The following is a 17,722-nucleotide window of genomic DNA, read 5'->3' as shown; positions in this document are numbered from 1 at the left end:
TGTGGTACAAGGACAGTGTGTGGTACAAGGACATGTGGTTCTTTGTTCTTGCATTGGGCAGATGGGCAGAGGGTGAGGCTGCTGTGTCAGGGTGTGGCCTCCATGAGGAGCCTGTTCAAAGACTAGCCAGAACCTCTGTAAAACAGTTTGCCTAAGAGGAAGAAGGACATTTATTTCTTGGCTCTAATCGCCAATGCCCAGGGGACAGCTAGAGCTCACCAGGCGGGTGTGACTCTCCCTCTGCACACTCAGGGGACTGTGGGCAGGGCGCAGGAAGCTCTGTGAATCTCAGCTCTCTGCCATTCACTGCTGTGACAATGTGTCCATGCAGAAGAGGGGCCAGGGCAGGAAGTTACCTTTCCTTCCTGTCTTTGCACGGGGAGAGGCTAGCACACCATGCCACCCTCATCACTGAGGACTCACAGCAGCAGAGCCCTTCGCACTTGCTTCAGAGGAGCTTGCTGCCTGTGTCAGTCACTTTTCTCCTTGTCTTGACAAAATATCTGACCGAGAGCTACTTAAAAAGGGAAATGATTCATTTTGAAGTTTGTGGGGACACAGGGGAAGCCATGACAGTATCACACGAGGCGGCTGGTCACACTGTGCCCAAAGACAGAAAGCAATGACCAATGCAGCTCACTTCTGCCTTCTTGTTCATTCAGTCTGTGGGATGATGCCACCTACATTCAGTCAAAACCTCTGGACACACCCTCACAGACACACCCAGAGGTGTGTGTCTCCCAGGTGATGCTACAACCCCCAGTCAAGTTGAAAATGAAGATCAACCTTCCTGCTGTCCAGACCAGCAGGTGCCTTGAAGGAGGCCTAGATGGTAAAAGAAACAGCCAGGCATTGGGGTGGGGTGGGGTGGGGTGGGGGAGGGGCTGGTCGCCTTGGTTCCACCAGTAGTGTGCTCTGTATTTCTGGAAAGGCAGTCTGCCTCCGAGGGTTCCTTTTGGGCCCATAAGTAACTCCAGCAGTGGCTAAGACAATGAATAAAGCATGCAGAACAAGTGACAGCTCGGTGCCTCGGCTCGCCTTTCTGTGGTCCCTGCCTATGGACCTATGGACAGTTGAATAGAACTCCATGACGTATGCTAGTGACAGCTCCCATGGTGGGTGTTTCAGGACGGAAGGAGAAACACCCGGAAGAGCGCTTGGCCTTTGTGGTGGCTCCTAAGAGATGTCGTCATAGTCTAGGCGCTCAATCTAGCAGTGGTTCTCAACCTGTGGGTCACCACTGCATTGGGGGAGGGGGCCACAAGTCAGAGATCCTGAATATCAGATATTTATATTATCATTCGTAACAGTAGCAAAATGACAGTTATGAAGTAACAATGACGTCATTTTATGGTTGGGGGCATCACCACAGCGTAAGGAACTGTACTAAAGGGCCGCAGCATTACAAAGGTTGACCAGTTTAGGGGATTTGAACACTTGATTCCCCACTTGAAGGTGATGTTTGGGAGGCTTAGGGGTGTGGCCCTGTTGGAGGCAATACATCACTGAGGGTGGGCTCTGAACGGTCAAAGCCTTGAGCACTTCCGGTTCATTCTCTCTGTTTCATAGCCCTCAGCTTCCTGTTCCTGCGGTCATATGTTCCCTCTACCATCTAGAACCATAAGCCCAAAATACACTCTTCTATAAGTTGTTTTGTTAAAAATGTTTTTTTATCATAACAATAGAAAAGTAGCCAAGACAGTCTGACTTGGAAAAAATCCGGTTGCCAGAGCCAATAAATGCCTCCCAGCTGCTGCCCTGGGCACCTCTTCTCAGGCGCTGCCATTTTTCTCACACACACTCCTTCTCCACCCAAAGCCCATTTGATTTTTTGGTTTGGTTTTTTTGTTTGTTTGTTTGTTTTGGGTTGTTTTTTTTTTTTTAACGAGATGGGGTTTCTCTGTGTAGCCTTGGTTGTCCTGGACTCGCATTGTAGACCAGGACGGCCTCGAACTCACAGGGATCCACTTGCCTCTGTCTCCCAAGTGCCGTGATTAAAGGTGTGCGCCACCACCGCCCGGCCCATAGCCCATTTGAAACAGCAACTTCACTGGGCATCAGAAATCCAGGTTTAGATGGAAGCGGTAACAGGTTGCATCTATTTTAAAACGGAGACTAATCCATTATGAGTCGATTGAGTTCACGCAGTTACTGAGTTCTGCCTGTGTACCTCTTTAACTGTTTTATGCATGAGAAGCTCTTCGTTTCGTCACAAAAAATGAAAAGAAATATCTTCCAATTTTAGTCTAATACCAAAGGATTTAGTCAAGACGTACTTGAAACTTTCTTTGCTCAATCCGGGCATGAGTAGGGATGGACGGTAGCCTGTGTGCACCCTGGTGCCGCCTGAGGTGGGAGAAGGCACTGTGAACCCCAGTTTATATATCAACAATAGAGTCTTCCCCACTCCATCTCAATGATTCTTTCAGACAAAAAAAATCTTCCCCAGTTCTTTCCTGCTGCAAATGAGACCCTTGAGGTTAAGAGAAGGGCAGTGACCACACCTTCTTATGAATATTCATCAGCAAAGCTGGGCGGGAACGTGGAAGAAAAACCTTTGGGGAAACTCTACTTGAGTCCAGGCAGCGGGCGGCCACCTCACCTTGGGCGGGTTCCTAGAAGACCAGACACTGGACCCAGGTTTGGATGAGCTTCAGGGAGCCGTACCATTCGCCCTTTTTAGCCCATTTGAACTCGGGCCACTATTGCAACAGCCACTCGGATGAACCGCTTGGGGACCTAGGGGTCAGGTGGGTCGCGCCTTTGTGGCGCAGAGGAAGAGGGCGCTCGCTCGAGAAGAACTTTGTGCCATGTTCACCAGACTTTAGCGACTCCCTGCTCTGCGCGTGATGGCTCTGTGGACGCCCTGCTAACGTGGAGAAATGCTGAGAAAGGTAAGTGGTGTTCCCTGCCGGCTGCCGCTGCCCCCGCAGCGTGTAGACGATATCCTGGGCCACATTTTATTTCCTGAAACCAGGAGGACAGTTCTGGGATTTGGCAGCTCGACAATCCCTGCTGAGGAGATTTGAAAAGTTTGGTCGGGCACAGCAGGTGCAAGGCGCCAGAATACAAAGCTTGCCGCCAGCAGCAGGTTGCCATGGCAGCGCGAGTAGCGTTGAGCCATGGCGTTGCCTGTGTTACCGGGAGAGCTTGAGGCTCAGGGGACTCTGCCCCTCTGGCCACTTGGGCCTCTGGATGAGGCCACCATGTGACGTTTCATTTGGCACGTGTGTCTGTGCTCGTTCATACTGTGTGTATGTAGCGCCTTATCCTGTGGTTAGGACTTAAGCTTCTAGACTGTCGCTTGCTAAACTCTGCTTTTGAAATTAGCTTGGCTTGTGATCTGATGAACACAAGAAAAAGTTAGGTAGTCCTTTCTAAAGTTTAAGACAGAGGTTAAGAACTCTTCTTACAAAGACGCAGAGTTTGGTTCCTTGCCCCCACGTCAGTAGTCAGTAAGCAAATCAGGTGAATCACGACCACCTGTAACTCCAGCTCCCGTGTGCCCTCCTCTGGATTCTTCTGGAACCTGCACTCATGGGGGAATGGGGGTGGGATGGGGGAGTGGGGGGAGGGGAACGCGTGTACACACACACACACACACACACACACACACACACACACACACACATTTTGATGGTGGGAAGTTCTCGGTCTAACGCGGTCAGTGGGCAGCTGGCCCTTCTGGGCCACCGTGATTCTCGTTCTGAACGGTGGGGGCCATGCCGGGTGTGCTCTCTACTGCTGTGATAAACAGCTTGAGCAGAGCGACCTGGCGAGGAAAGGGTGTGTTTCACCCCACAGCTTATGGCTGCCTCTGAGGTACAGCAGAAAGGCCTTCCCAGGACTGCACCCTCCCACATCAATCAAGACTTGCCTAAGGCCAATCTTATTGCAGCATTTTTCTCATTTGAGGTTCTCTGTTTTCCAAAGACTCCAGCTGTGTCAAGGTGACAAAAATGAACCAGCACACACCTATGGGCATGTGCACATACACACAAAGTAAAAAATAAACAGATGTTTTGTTTTCTTGTTATCAGGATTGTCCATTCCTTAAGTAGTGTTTAAACATAATCAATAACACAGTTTCTATCAATGACAATATTTTTGTCTTCTCGAATTTCACAAAGTCTTTGGGAAAAAAAAAAAAGCCCAGGCATCAGGTAGCCTGATGTATTGGAAAAATCAGAATCTACTGTTGCATTGAAACGTTTCAGATGTAGAGCAAGGAAGATGATTCATTTTATTTCACTAAGAGTGTTGTTGCCAGATCATTGTGGCTTATTATCCTACTGGCAATTTAGCCACAGCACAGAAAGCAAAGATGGCGGGAGTTTAAACTACCTTCTCCAGAGCCTACTTGGTGGCTACAGATTTCCTTTCTTGCCTTTTCTTATCCTCATTCTTAAAGGCATCTTTTGTTGTTTTAAATTTGCTTTTTCGGACTTTAATTGTGCTTGCTGTTAACGTAGATTCCCTTACTATAGCTAACTGCTTTCTCTGCCTTTTTTTTTTTAAACCAATGTGTTACTCACATTGTCATTTTTAAAATGTTCTTTGAAGCTATCTTAAGTGCACAGTGCCAGATTTGTGAGATGTGTGTGGCATTAGTGGTGAGGGTGAAGTTCAATTAGGAAAAACCAGTTTTGGGCACAGGGAAAGGAAAATAAATAGATAATCTTTTCTGAATGCTAGTCAGTCATAACGTTTCTGCTTTTTTGATTAGTTATTATCTTTTATTATTTCATATCATGAAATGCTAGGATTAAAAATCCTGGTTTTCAGCCAGGCATGGTGGCGCACGCCTTTAATCCCAGCACTCTGGAGGCAGAGGCAGGCAGATCGCTGTGTGTCAAGGCCGGCCAGCCTGGTCTACAAAGTGAGCCCAGGACAGCCCAGGCTAACACAGAGAAATCTGTCGGGGTGGGGGGGGGGAACCAAAAAAACCAAAATCCTGGTTTTGATGATTATAGTAAAAATGTTTAACAATACATTATCTCTGAATTGTTGTTTTTGTTTTTTGTGGTTTTTTTTTGTTTTTTTTTTATACAGGTTCTTATGTAGCCCATGGTCTCAGGTCTGCTCTAAAGCAGAGGTTAACCTTGAACTTGTAACCCTCCTGCCTCTACTTCCTGAGTGATGGGATTATAAATGAACCCAGGGCTATGTGGGCTAGACAAACACTTAATTACATCTCATAGAAATCATGCAAGAATTTATATTGCTATCTAAATATGTCTTTAAAAAAAAAACAACTCAGAAATGCTGAGGGAGCCGCCAAGGTTGCTCAGAAGGGAGGTGCATGCTAATGATGCCCTGTGCCAACCCCTGCAAACCAGATGCACTCGTGAGCTTCAGGGGACAGGCCTGCCCCTCACCACACCTGAATGTGTAGGGTGCACGTGTCCTTACCTCTCCAAGGCTCCATCTCTGTCTGGGAAGATGGAGAGAGGAGCTCTTTAGAAAGAGAAAGAGATGATGGGGCAGCGTACAAGGGAAGAGGTCGGGAAGGGCTCCAAGGAGTGAAAGAGAGAGGAGACGGGATGAAGGAAGGAAAGTCCATAAAGAACCCGAGGGCCGCAAAATGGGAGCGCGGAGGAAGGGGACCAGGTAAAGCAGTGGGTGGACTTCATGCCTTTGGGTGAGCTTGGGCCACCCTCACATCTGTATGTGCTGCCTGGGCTCAGAGCTCTGGGGGCTGGAAGTTGAGAGGTCTATTTCTCAGTGGTCTCTTCTGAGTCCTCTCTCATTGGCTGCCTCCCTGCCCCCCATGTCCTCACATGATGGTCCTTCAAGCTTGTGCTGTCAGCACCCTAATTGTTTCCTAGAAGGACTCCGTTTCTATTTATTGCATTAGAGCCTACCCTAATGACCTCCTGTTACCTCAGCAACCTCTTCAAAGGCGCTGCTCCCAACAGACACGTTCTGAGGCACTGAGGGTTGACGCTCCATCACAATGACATTAGGGACAAGGAAGCTGATATTGGCCCATCTAGGGGAAGACTAAACCAGCCTCCTTGCTTACCGCTCATTCCCACTAGTATTCTCTGTGGTGCACATAAGTTGTTTAGCGATTTGTGGTCATCTCTGTATAGTCCACTGGCTGCCTTTTTTTTTTGAAGAAAAGACACCAAGACTTGGGTTCTGCATTTCTGGGTTGGAACTTTGCTTTCATTCTCAGCTCTGCAGGATGGCTTTGAGCCTTGAGAAGTTTGGAAAAGGGCAGATGAAGATGAACGGGTAAGACTTGGTTTCCCATTAGGCATGAGACACCTGCCTGTCCTTCGTGAGCAATGGAGTGACAGTCATTGGCTTGCCTGGCATGGCGTGCCCGATAAGAATGAAGTTAACTCAGTGGCAACACCATGGAGACTGGGAAGGACCGAAGTGACAAGAGGCAGAGCTGTAAGTCAGGGCCACCTCTACCTACCTGATTCCACGCTCTCCTTTCTAATGAAATCTATTGGCATCCCGCTTCAGAGTGCTGGGAAGGTGGCCAGGGAACCTTGAGGAGCTCGAATAACTAAACGAGGCTGTAATTGAGATGTGTTTTAAAGACTTCAAATTGTTGAAATATGGTCATAAAAATAACAGGAGCCAAGAGAAGCCGGCAAGACTCGGGCCAGATTTTTCGCTCTTGGCTGGGTCACACAGACCTTGCTTTGTAAAAAGAGGAATTGATACTAGACATCTAGATAGCCAAAGAAGGTTCCAGAAATTTCCACAATAAGGGTTTCACTATTCAATCACCAGAGTCTCAAAGTATTTGTGTTGGTCTCCCTAGCATCCTTCAGTTCTCCGTGCTCCACCTTCAGGGAAGATGGAATGTTGTCTATCCTGCACATTTTGAAGAGAAGCTTTAGTAGGCAGCTCAATTGGCCTTTCTTCATAAATTGCATGGAAACTCTGTCCACAGTTTGGGGATTGTTTCTGACAGAATGCACCCTTCACCTCTTGACTCATGGAGTTATGACATGTATGTGTCTTTCTTGCCTTTCCCTGAGCCATCCCCCTGTAAGCACCAACCTAGTTCCATTTGAGTGTGAACCCCTAAACCAGTGGTTCTCAACTGTGGTCCTCCTCTTGCCTGCAAGGGGGGGGAGGCGCTGATGGCCACCAACCCACCAAAGCAAGAGGAGCAGAATACGAGTCCCACTCCGGGAACCACTGCAGGAGCTAGTTCAACTTTAATCAGGAACAACAATTGGTTGGAACCAGATACTTTAAGGATACTTGTTTGTATTTGGCAGCACTCTCTTATCATATGAACGGGAACACAGTACCTAATTATCCTACAGGTGCAGGAAGCTGTGTCAGGGCCATATATCAAATGTGGTTAGGGGCATCTATGTCTAAAGACACTCTCCAGATGGAGTCAGACAGAGAGCTGGAGGCTCTGTTTAGGAGAGAGAGTCCTGCACCAAATACCTAGCTCAGAGTGGCTACCCAGACCAGGAGGACAGCAACCTCTAATGGCAGAGTCCTTCCAGCACTCAACCTTCCTAATGCTGTGACCCTTCCTTATGTTGTGGTGACCCCAACCATAAAATCACTTCATTGTTACTTCATACCTGTAATGTTGATGCTGTTATTAATTATAGTATGAATGTCTGTGTTTTCTGATGGTCTTAGGTGACCCCTGTGAAAGGGTCATTGCACACCCCCACCCCAAAAGGGATCATGACCCACACATAGAGAATCACTTCCCTAAATGATTCTGGGATGTCTCTAGCAAAAGATTCCAGTGTGTGTACTTGGTGAGACCTCGTCAAAGAGCAACAAAGAACAATTTATGGTTGGGGGTGGTCATCACAACATGAGAAATTGTATCAAAGGAGTCACAGCATTAGGAAGGTTGAGAACCTCTGTGCTAAAATAAAAGCAAACTCTCTGTATAGTAAGGATGACTTGCACTTCTGATCTCTCTGCTCCTATCTCTAGAGGGCTGAGATTCCGGGCATGCTAGCTTTATGTTTAGGCAGTTCCGGGCATCAAACCCTGGACTTTGTGCATGTCAGGCAAGCTCTCTTCCAATGAGCTACAGCCCTTCTCCAAAACCTCCTGTTTCTAAGGAAAACATGGTAAATTCCCAACAAGTGAGGTATGTTTTTTGTTGAACAAACTCTTTGAGGTGTAGAAATTAGGAGGAAAAGGGACTTTATCTGGATGAATCAGGGAATGGGAGGAGAGTTTGCTGGAGGGCATCAGCAGCCGGGCCCAAGTCCTCCTCCACTGATGGCCAAATACTTAGAGAGCCAATCTCCAAGAGACGAGAGAATGTGCTGTCTGTAAGAAGACGGGTCTGGTTAGCATCTAGGCTCCCTCCATGTTCTCTAATTCATCTCTAACGACTACCCTAATGCGAGAGCTGTTTTCCCAAATCAGGAAACTCTGGGAGTTGGGAAGTTATCCACTTTATTTACTTTGCCTTTTTGGTCCATACCATTGTCAAAGAGTGTCCCAGGACTCCTAGCTTTGATGACGGAGGTCAGAGATCTTCTCAGCTGTGAGAAAGCTTCGGAGGTCATGCAGTAAACACATGGGCACAGGAATGCCACACTGTCCCCTCAGGCTGTTGACACTGTTGTGTCCCATCTCGTGGAGATTCTCAATATGTCTCCCACCCACCCACCTTTGATTGGAAACCAAGAGGTATCTGCTGCGCAGTAAACAGCAAGGCCTGTGTGCTATGGTCACCAGTCACTTTCCCTGCTGATGAAATCCCAAAGTGCTGCCGATCCAGATTTATGTTTATATTTTAAAATAAATGAAGGACTCAAAGAAAATGAAGCATTGGATTTGTTAATGAACCAAAACACTCACCTGCAATAAAAGCAGGTCTTTTGGCTTACAGGATGTCTATTCTTGGGACTGCCTTTGTGAGAGTTCTTTTATGTGGTTGAGCCTCTATTTAGATAGCAAGTATGCTGCTTGAGAAAATATTATCATGTCTGGCTCTGAGGATATGTCTGTCTCCTAAAGATCATGCAAGGACACTATTAGTGGGGTGCAAAAAGTACAGCTCCCCTGATTGAGAGAGTGTATCCTTTGGAGAGAGTTTAGCTATTCTTGAAGTCAAATACTATATTCATGCCTGTCAGTTCTGCGACCCCGGCACACAGACTCCTTCCTCAACAGTATCCTTATGAGGTCAACCAAGGCAAGTGGCTATTGAAGTCAGGTTTTTATTTTCCCTTACCTAAAATACATAGTTTTTCAGAAATACTTTGGTTGTGCAATTATATGTTGACTAGTGAGAGGTAAAAAAAAAGCCCTGCTCTTGGAAAGTTTGGCATCTCATTTGTCATTTTTAAGTAGCAGTTTAGGGAAACTGATCATGTTTGTTGGCCATTCACCAACTCCATTCTCCTCCAGAACCACCCCGCACCCCACCCCCCCCCACACACACACACCTCCACAGCATCCAGCACTAACTCCCTGGGAACAGCGTTTATCTTCTGTAGCTAGGGACAGATATGATGGCACAAGGAGCCTCAGGGAGGTTCTCATACTCGTGTCTGTCTCTTTTGAGTCTGGATTATCTCACTTGCCATGATGTCATTAAACTTCACCCATGCTGCAGCATCTGTCTGAATCTCATTTCCTTTTTATGGCCAAATGACATGCCATTCTGTGACTGTCTATATTTCATTTATCAATGGACATGTGAGTTGTTGATAGACATGTGGATTGTTCACACCACTTTCATGTGTGTGTATGTGTGTGTCTGTCTGTCTGTCTGTCTGTCTGCCTGCCTGCCTGTCTGTGTTTAAGTCAGAGGACAGGCATGTGTCTTCCATCTTGTTTGAGAAAGGTTCCCTTGGTTGTGCAGTGTTGTGTACGTCAGGGAGCTGACCTGTGAGCCTTTGGGCATTTCCCTGGCTCTGCCTCTTATCCAGACATGGCAGCACTGGGAAAACAGATGTGCAGTTCACACTCAGGCCCTCATGCTCACTGAGCAAGTCTCAGCGGCCTCCACAACCCCTTTCTCCACTCATGGTAAAGGCAGTGCAGAATTCTCTTCCATAGTTACAACATATTATATAAATTAGTCCTTGCCAGCAGGATTTCAGCGTTTTCCATGTTTCAGTGCACAGTTGGGGACTTAACTTGTGCAAGGATATCTGTAGGTAGAATTTCTTGGTGTCAGTTTATTGGGGTGAAAGTGTTTGGGTGCATTAAACTTGGGGATGTTGTCAAGCCGCCCTCGGTTTGCATCGATTTGCGCTCTTCTCGTCCTTCAGCAGCAGCCTCTGAACACACCACCAGGCTCACTTGGTGGTGGAAAATGATGCCTCGATGTAGTCTGAATTCACAGTTCTCCTGAACGATGCCACCTATTTCCAGGCAGTTGTATTTTACTTGCTGCACCCAACTATCTGCTCGATTTCTTTGTTCACATCTCAAGCTGTTGAGGGGTCCCCCCTCCCTTCTCTCTTCTTTATGTTGGCTGTTGTTAAAAAAAAAAGTTGTGCTTTTGTCTGGCATCTCTTATGCCACCCGTGGGAGTCTTTCGGAGCTGGGCAGTGAAACGGGAGCTTTGTCTGAGAATAGTAAAACCTGCTTTTGCATGACCACTGAGCAAATGGTCATTCCATTCGGAGGAGTACCTGGCCCTGTAGGAGGCTCTGCTGAAGGATGCTTCTCGGAAGCAGGATCAGCTCTGTGAGAGCACTATTCACCGTGCACTGCAATATTGTTTCATACCTATTCAACTTGCCTTTTACAAGTTCAGTGTCTGAACCTAAGATGATAAAAGCTTCCTTTTGCTTTTCCATCTGACTACATCCTGCACAGCTGAACCCCTCTGAACACATTTCTTTGACGTGCAAAGTAGCTCTCCAGTTCCTGATCTTGTTGTTTAGATTTTCCGAGGTACACACTCAGCCTCTCCCATGTCCATCTTACTACTGCAAACGCTTTGAATGTGTCTCCCCAAAATTCCTGTGTTGGAATCTAGCCCCAAGATGACGGTATTGGGATGAGGGGGTCTCTGGGTGGTGCCTGGAGCCTGCAAGTAGAACACTGACAAATGACAACAATCCTCTTATAAAAAAAAAAAAAGCACCAGAGATCTGCCCCCTCCATTTTGAGGTCATCTGTGAACCAGAAAGGGACCTCACCAAACACCAAATCCGCTGGTGCCTTGATGGTAGACTTACCGCCCCCAGAGCCATGAGCAGTTACTGTTGTCTATAAGCCACCAAATATGTATTTTTTTTTTTCTGTGACAGCATAGACTCAGCTGATCGCCAGCCAGGCTCTGCTTATTAATCAAAATTCTTGTGTGTCACAGCCCTACGCCCTGTTATACCCACCCTCTCTGTGCTCTTCTGGGTTACAGCCCCGAAATGACCCCTTACCCTATCCAGCTGCTCTCTGAACTGTCACCAAAATTCATTTATACAATGCAGATCAGTTCTCTGTATCTCTCGTTAGAACCCTCTGATGCCTGCTCCCACTGCCCTCAATAAGCACAACTCAGAGGCCAGTGTCCCTCCACCTGCCTGCTGCCTCAGTTTCCTCACTGGCTTCTCCTTTCTGTTCTTACAATGATCTTCCAGTTCCTTAAGCTTGGGGTTGCACATTCTTGTTTCAGTGCCTTAGAGACTGTTGTTCTTTCTAGAATGCCCTTGCCTGTTCCCCTCTCCCAACTCTATCACCTGGGCCACTCCTACTCAGTCTCTCTCTAGCAATTTTTCCATCAGGTCAGGTTAGTGGCATCACCTACCCTTCATGACCCTTAGCATTTCTGAGTGCCCAGTATTAAAACTACCAGCTTCTGTGTACAGACACTTCCCAAAGGCCAAAGGGGAGGGCCACACCTACCTTGTTTCCCACAGTCACCTTAGCATCTGTTCCTTGTTCACAAACAGCTGTCAATGAGTATCTGTTGAGAGACTGCTGGAAGATGGAGGACAGTGGCTCCTAGCATGGGGGTGTGCTATGTGTCAGTGGGTGGGAAGACAAGTATACACCTAGCATTGCAGGATAAGGATCTCAGCGCAGGCCAGATGTGGTGGCGCATGCCTTTAATCCCAGCACTCGGAAAGCAGAGGCAGGCGGATCGCTGTGAGTTCGAGGCCAGCCTGGCCTACAAAGTGAGTCCAGGACAGCCAAGGCTAACACAGAGAGGACCCTTTCTGGAAAAACAAAAAACAAAAACAAACAAACAAAAAGGACTCTTGGCACATTCTAGAACCTGGAAAAAACTGACAAGACAGAGTTGACTTTTCGCTTCTTCTGTTCTGTTTTGTTGTTTGTTTTGTAGTCAAATGTCTCATAAGAAAGCCACTGAAGGTAAAGACTGATTGTGGAGAGGACCAGGCCGAAGTGTTGGCAAACTTTGAGAAAGGGAGGAACATGGGAGGGCAGTGGTTTTGGGCGGGGTTATGTCTGGGTTGGAGAGGGCAGGATTGGTTTCCAACCTGGTGATCCATAGAGAATAAAGGGTTATTTGGTTCTGGAGTGTGGGAAGTCTGAGGTCATGGTGCTGTGATCTGCCTTGCAAGCCGGAAGGCCTCACACATCATAACACAGCAGAAAGTGGTCCATGATAAGACTGGGGCATGGGGTTTGAGGGAGAGGGAAGGAGAGAGAAGGAAAGAGCTTACCTTGGTAACAAAGCCTCCTGCAATGGACCATTAACCCATTAACCCATGAAAGGCTGATTTGATCATGGAGCAGAGCCGTCAGTGCCACACAAGGTTGGGGAGGAGCAAAGATATTACAAATAATGCCACACGTGGCTGCAGTAGGCAGACAGACATTAGGCTAAGTCCCTGGAGGACAGCTTGCTTCTGGGTCTTTCCTCCTTGGAAAATCGCCAGTAAACAGCTCCTAAGACACTTTTCCTGCTCTGGGCTTTCCACTTAATGAGACTCAGCCTCCTGCAGTTGGCTGCGGCTGTGACATTCCTTTCTGGCCTCCTTCCTAAAGCTGATGGGCCTGAGTTTCACAACAAAGAACAGCAAATGAGAGTGGGGGATGGGCGCCACCACCAGCATCATGTTTAATGTCTCCGTGACCAAAGGTAGTGTTCTTTGAGGGGAAAAAAAAAGATGTTAAAGAGTCAAATAAACTTCTCAGTTCACAGCACCATGGGACAGAGAGCTCCTTAGAAAGTCAGATTAGAAGGACTTTGTGAACAGAAAGTATGAGGGTTTGCTTTTTCTTTTCTTTTCTTTTCTTTTTCTTTCTTTTTCATCTTCTTTTTTCTTTCATTCTTTCTTTCTTTTTTTTTGAGAGTAAAGAGTCTCCCGTTAATAACAGTAATGAATGAGACTCATTATTTTTTAGCTAAGTGAAATACATCTATAAATCTACACAAGCAGCAGAGGCCACAGTGAGAACAGCCACAAAGTCATGGTAACAGCTGATGCTAAAGGCGTTGAGTGTTTACTATAAGCCACAGCTCTGCTAAGAAATTTGCATGGATTATCTAATTTAGCCCTTATAACATTTACAGTGAGGTGCCTAAAGCCCAGCACATACCCGAACCCCTTAGATCTGGGGTTCCACTTAACTCTGGTGATCTGTCACCTGTACCTGTGTGAGGTCTCGAGGGACTCTGCCCCGCTCTTGGCAGTGGTATTTTGCACTTAAGTCTGTGTGCTTGAGAGCAGAAGCCAGCACAAAAGGACTTAGTCAACTCTGAGGACTGACTAGAGAGTGAACTCCTGTTCGGTCACAGCCCTGCAGAGGTGGCTTGGTTGGTGACAGGTGCTAGTGGTACAGATGTCTCTGCTCCATGATGTTCAAAGGCATGTAGGCTGATGAAGGCTTTGCGTCTTCCACATGTGATTTCCAGGGTCCTTCGGGTCTTCTCTTCCCACCCACGGGCCAGGAAGATTACCTGCCAGTGTGGCTCAGGGAGAATGCAACTCAGAGGTCACGTTTTAGAGACACGGGTGGTCCCTGACTTGCCACTCGCTCAACCTGTGGTATTTTGATTTCACAAGGGTGTGAGGCCCTAAGCACTGCACATTCAGTAGTTACCTTGGCTTTTGAGTCTGGACCTTTGCTTGCACTAACAACACATGGTCAGAGGCTCTGGTGTGATGCTGGGCAGCAGCAGCTGCAGCCGCTCTAGTCAGACACTCGGTCCTCGAAATGTTGTGCTGCATTCATTTGGGGCACGGATGTTTAATAAATCTTAGGAGATGTCTAAAGCTGTGTTATGCAACAGGCCTTGTGATGACTTTGTTCAGCTAGAGCCTAACCAATGTTCTGACTATGTTTTAGTTAAGGCAAGCTAAGCTTGGTATTGAGTAAGTTAGATGTACTCAGTGTGTTTGTGATTTCTGATATTTTCAACTAATGGAAGAAATATATCAAAAAGAACATCGTGGCCTCTTCTAAGAAGCCCACGCCAGCACCAGGGCATCCATTGCATCTTTTCCACCCTCTCCTTTCTTTAACGCCCAAGCTCACTCCTCAGTTAAGATCTTTTCTTAATAGTCTAAAACCCCAAGAACAACAGCAAAAAAGACCATATTTCAATACATGGCTGTATTACTATTGAAATAATCCACAAAAGATACGGACCACCATGCTAATTAGGTCACTTCAGAGTATAAGAGTCTGTTAACTTTCAGGTGGCAACCAAGAGTTAAACTAACGCCTCAGAAAGTGTCAAAACTCAGGGGTACAGCCTTTTAAGGGGCAAAACCACAATTACGTCAACGTCAGATGAGAGTCAGAGTAACCTCGTAACATTTGTTCGGGCAGAACATAGTAGGTATTTCAGATGCAACATGGCAATTTAGACTTATACATTTTTCAGTTATTATAGTTTAGATTTAGTTTGTATAAAATTTTATTTTGGGCCAGGCGGTGGTGGTGCACGCCTTTAATCCCGGCACTTGGGAGGCAGAGGCAGGTGGATTGCTGTGAGTTCAAGGCCAGCCTGGTCTACAAAGGGTGTCCAGGACAGCCAAGGATAACACAGAGAACCTGTCTTGAAAAAAAAAATTTATTTTGGTTACTACATCTAGACAATAGTCACAGAAATCCCAAATGTGTTATCAAGACAGATGTGACTTTGTGGATATTGAGGGCTAAGAAGTGTCTAAACGGACACAAAATGAAATTAGGACAAGATGTTGGTTACTTCACTATGGCCCCTCCTGAGGCTTTGAGGAAACTTTTGGGGTCAGGGGAGGACTCTGATGTCTGGGACTCCAGTGTCATAGCAAACACACATTCTATTGGCTGATCTCAATGACAGGCCACACTTGGCGACAGATCACCCAAATCACCTGAGTTAGAAGGACATTGTTGTTTTTGGCCCCCATGCACACAAAGTGCTCCCAACAGGGCCCAGCGGGTAGCTGGTAGGTACTATCACCCGGTGTGAAAGGCTGCCTGAGTGTTTCTACCAAAACTCTTGCCTTGGGAGCTACCTGTCATTAACATGATCCTGGACACACTCTGTGCCCTGTGGTATCTGCCAGGGCCCTGAGTTTACAGCAAAAAATGAGCCAGCAGAAAAGATGGGGTTTAAGAAAGCCAGTGATCTGAGCTGCTCCCCAGATAGCAAAGAGCCACAGAGTGTCCCCCAAACTTGGCCCTCCATGGAAGCTTGGGGTTTTTAGCCTGCTACTTAGCCCCCAGAAGGTTAGTAGGTCAGTCCCTCACATGGATGCAAGGCATGGTGAGGACAGTGACTTTCAGATAGATGTGCAAAGCACAGCGAGGGCAAGGCCATCTGTAGTCCCAGGCAGCAGGTTTTGCTGTCTCTCTCATACGGATGGCTTTCACTAGCAGTCTTTAAGAGGGCGGGAATCCGCTACTAACCAGTCTGAGGTAGACACGTGTACTATTAAAATGCCATTGTTAAACTATGATGGTCAGTGAATAAGGTGTCTGCAAACGTGAGACAGTCAGTCACACTGAGAAGGCTCTGATGTTAGTTCACCCATGTCAAACCCTTCATGCCAGGTTATGCAATGACATCCTCATCCAGGACACTGATACCACATGCTTTTGACCTATGCAGCTCCAACCTTTCCCAGGCTGCCTGCAGTGAAGGCATAGTCCTTTCAAGTCAATGAGGCAGAGTGCTCTCTCTGTCTCTCTGTCTCATCTCTATCTCTGTCTCTGTGTCTCTGCCCACCCCCCCTCTCTCCAGACACATAAATACATACATACAAGGAGCTAGGATAAAATAGCCTTTCTTCTCGGTCATGAAGAGACTGCTGCACTTTGGAGTTGGCCATTACTGGTAGACTGGGCCTGTTCTTACTACTCTTGCAGACTAGGGGTAAAGGAGGTATCTTCTTAGGACTCTAAATTCTAGCTTGGAAAACATTTCAAATGGAAACACTGTTCCTATGGCACTACAAGAGCTCTGACTTCATGAGCCATCTATGGGGAGGGGGGTCACAGGGTTGGCTGCTAAGAATTTGAACTTAATCTTGAAATGGTCCAAAAGAAAGGTAAGTCTTAAAGGGCCCCACTGTAGAGGAGGGAGTCTCTAGGTCCTGTCTGAAGCCTAAGAGCAGACTGAGAGTGGAAGCCATGGATGGCATCATCTTCCTGAAGCAAAGCCACAGTTCCATTGTGATGAAGACAGAAACTGAAAGCAGAGATCCCAGGCATCTTTTGGCCCTGACATCCAGGATGCTCTGCACTGTAGTCCCTCACCTCTGTAGCTGGGAGCCTGGCCTCAGCCACTGCAGATGGAAACTGTGACATTTGCTGCTCTTCAGTGAATAAGGATAAATTTAATAAGAATGGGTTTTTCCCTTCTTTTTCTCCTCCTCCTTCTTTACTACCTTGCAAAATCAATGTCTGACTACAAGAGAATAAATTGCACTAATTATTAGAAATAGAGTAGTAGGATTTTAATAGTCAGTAGGCAATAGATTTTTTCCTTTTTGCAGCTCCTCGGAGACCAAGAAAATACCTTGTAACCAAGTCTTACATTTTAGGCTAAAAGGTACCTTAACAGTTAGAGTCACATCAAGTTACTTCTACAAACATTTGCTTTAATCCTTTTAAATTAAGTGAGTTGGTTTTACTTGGTGAACCTATGGGGGTAATTTTGTCTCCCAGGGGACATCTGTAAATTTTATGGGTTTGGTCATGACTATATGTTAAAGGATGTTACTGGTACTTGAAAGCAGAAGCTGAGGTTACTGATAAACACCCCACATTGCACCAACAAGCCCCTAAGAAAAGAACTATATTGTGTAAAATATCAACAAGGAGAGCAGTATCATCCTGTTAAATGTCAGGTCAGGCCTGGGCAGATGGCTCATCAGATCAGAGCTCTTGTAGTGCCAGGTATAAGGACCTGAGTTCAAATCCCAGAAACCCACGGGTTTTTTGTTTGTTTGTTTGTTTGTTTTCTTAGTTTAAAACAAAAACAAAAACTGCCAGGTGTGGTGGCACACACCTTTAATCCCAGCACTCAGGAGACAGAGGCAGGTGGATTGCTGTGAGTTCGAGGCCAGCCTGGTCTACAAAGTGAGTCCAGGACAGCCAAAGCTACACAGAGAAACCCTGTCTCAGAAAAAAAAAAAAAAAAGACCCTGAAGAGATGGCTTTGCAATTAAAGCTTGTAATGCTCTTGTAGAGGACCTGAGTTCAATTCCCAGAAACCACATAGGGTGGCTCACAACCATTTTAAATTACATTTCTATTATGGTGATTAAAAAAAAAACATAGCTGCTGGGCAGTGGTGGTGTACACCTTTAATTTGAGCACTCAGGAGGCA

The 17,722-nt window shown here is 46.6% G+C and overlaps 1 protein-coding gene across 1 annotated transcript in view; it reads left to right on the top strand.

Moving 5' to 3' along the window:
* The first annotated feature begins 2,586 nt into the window (after positions 1 to 2,586).
* SPATA13 (spermatogenesis associated 13) overlaps positions 2,587 to 17,722 on the top strand; it is a 271,150-nt gene continuing 256,014 nt past the window's right edge. The window contains exon 1 of the mRNA XM_084767572.1: positions 2,587 to 2,894. The gene's annotated coding sequence lies outside the window, so the exon portion shown is untranslated. The remainder of the gene's footprint in view (positions 2,895 to 17,722) is intronic.

This window comes from Acomys minous (assembly GCF_964271855.1).
Source record: "Acomys minous genome assembly, chromosome: 18".
Taxonomy (NCBI): domain Eukaryota; kingdom Metazoa; phylum Chordata; class Mammalia; order Rodentia; family Muridae; genus Acomys; species Acomys minous.
The sequence above is the reverse complement of the archived record's forward strand: the minus strand, read 5'-3'. Positions and strand labels throughout refer to the sequence as shown.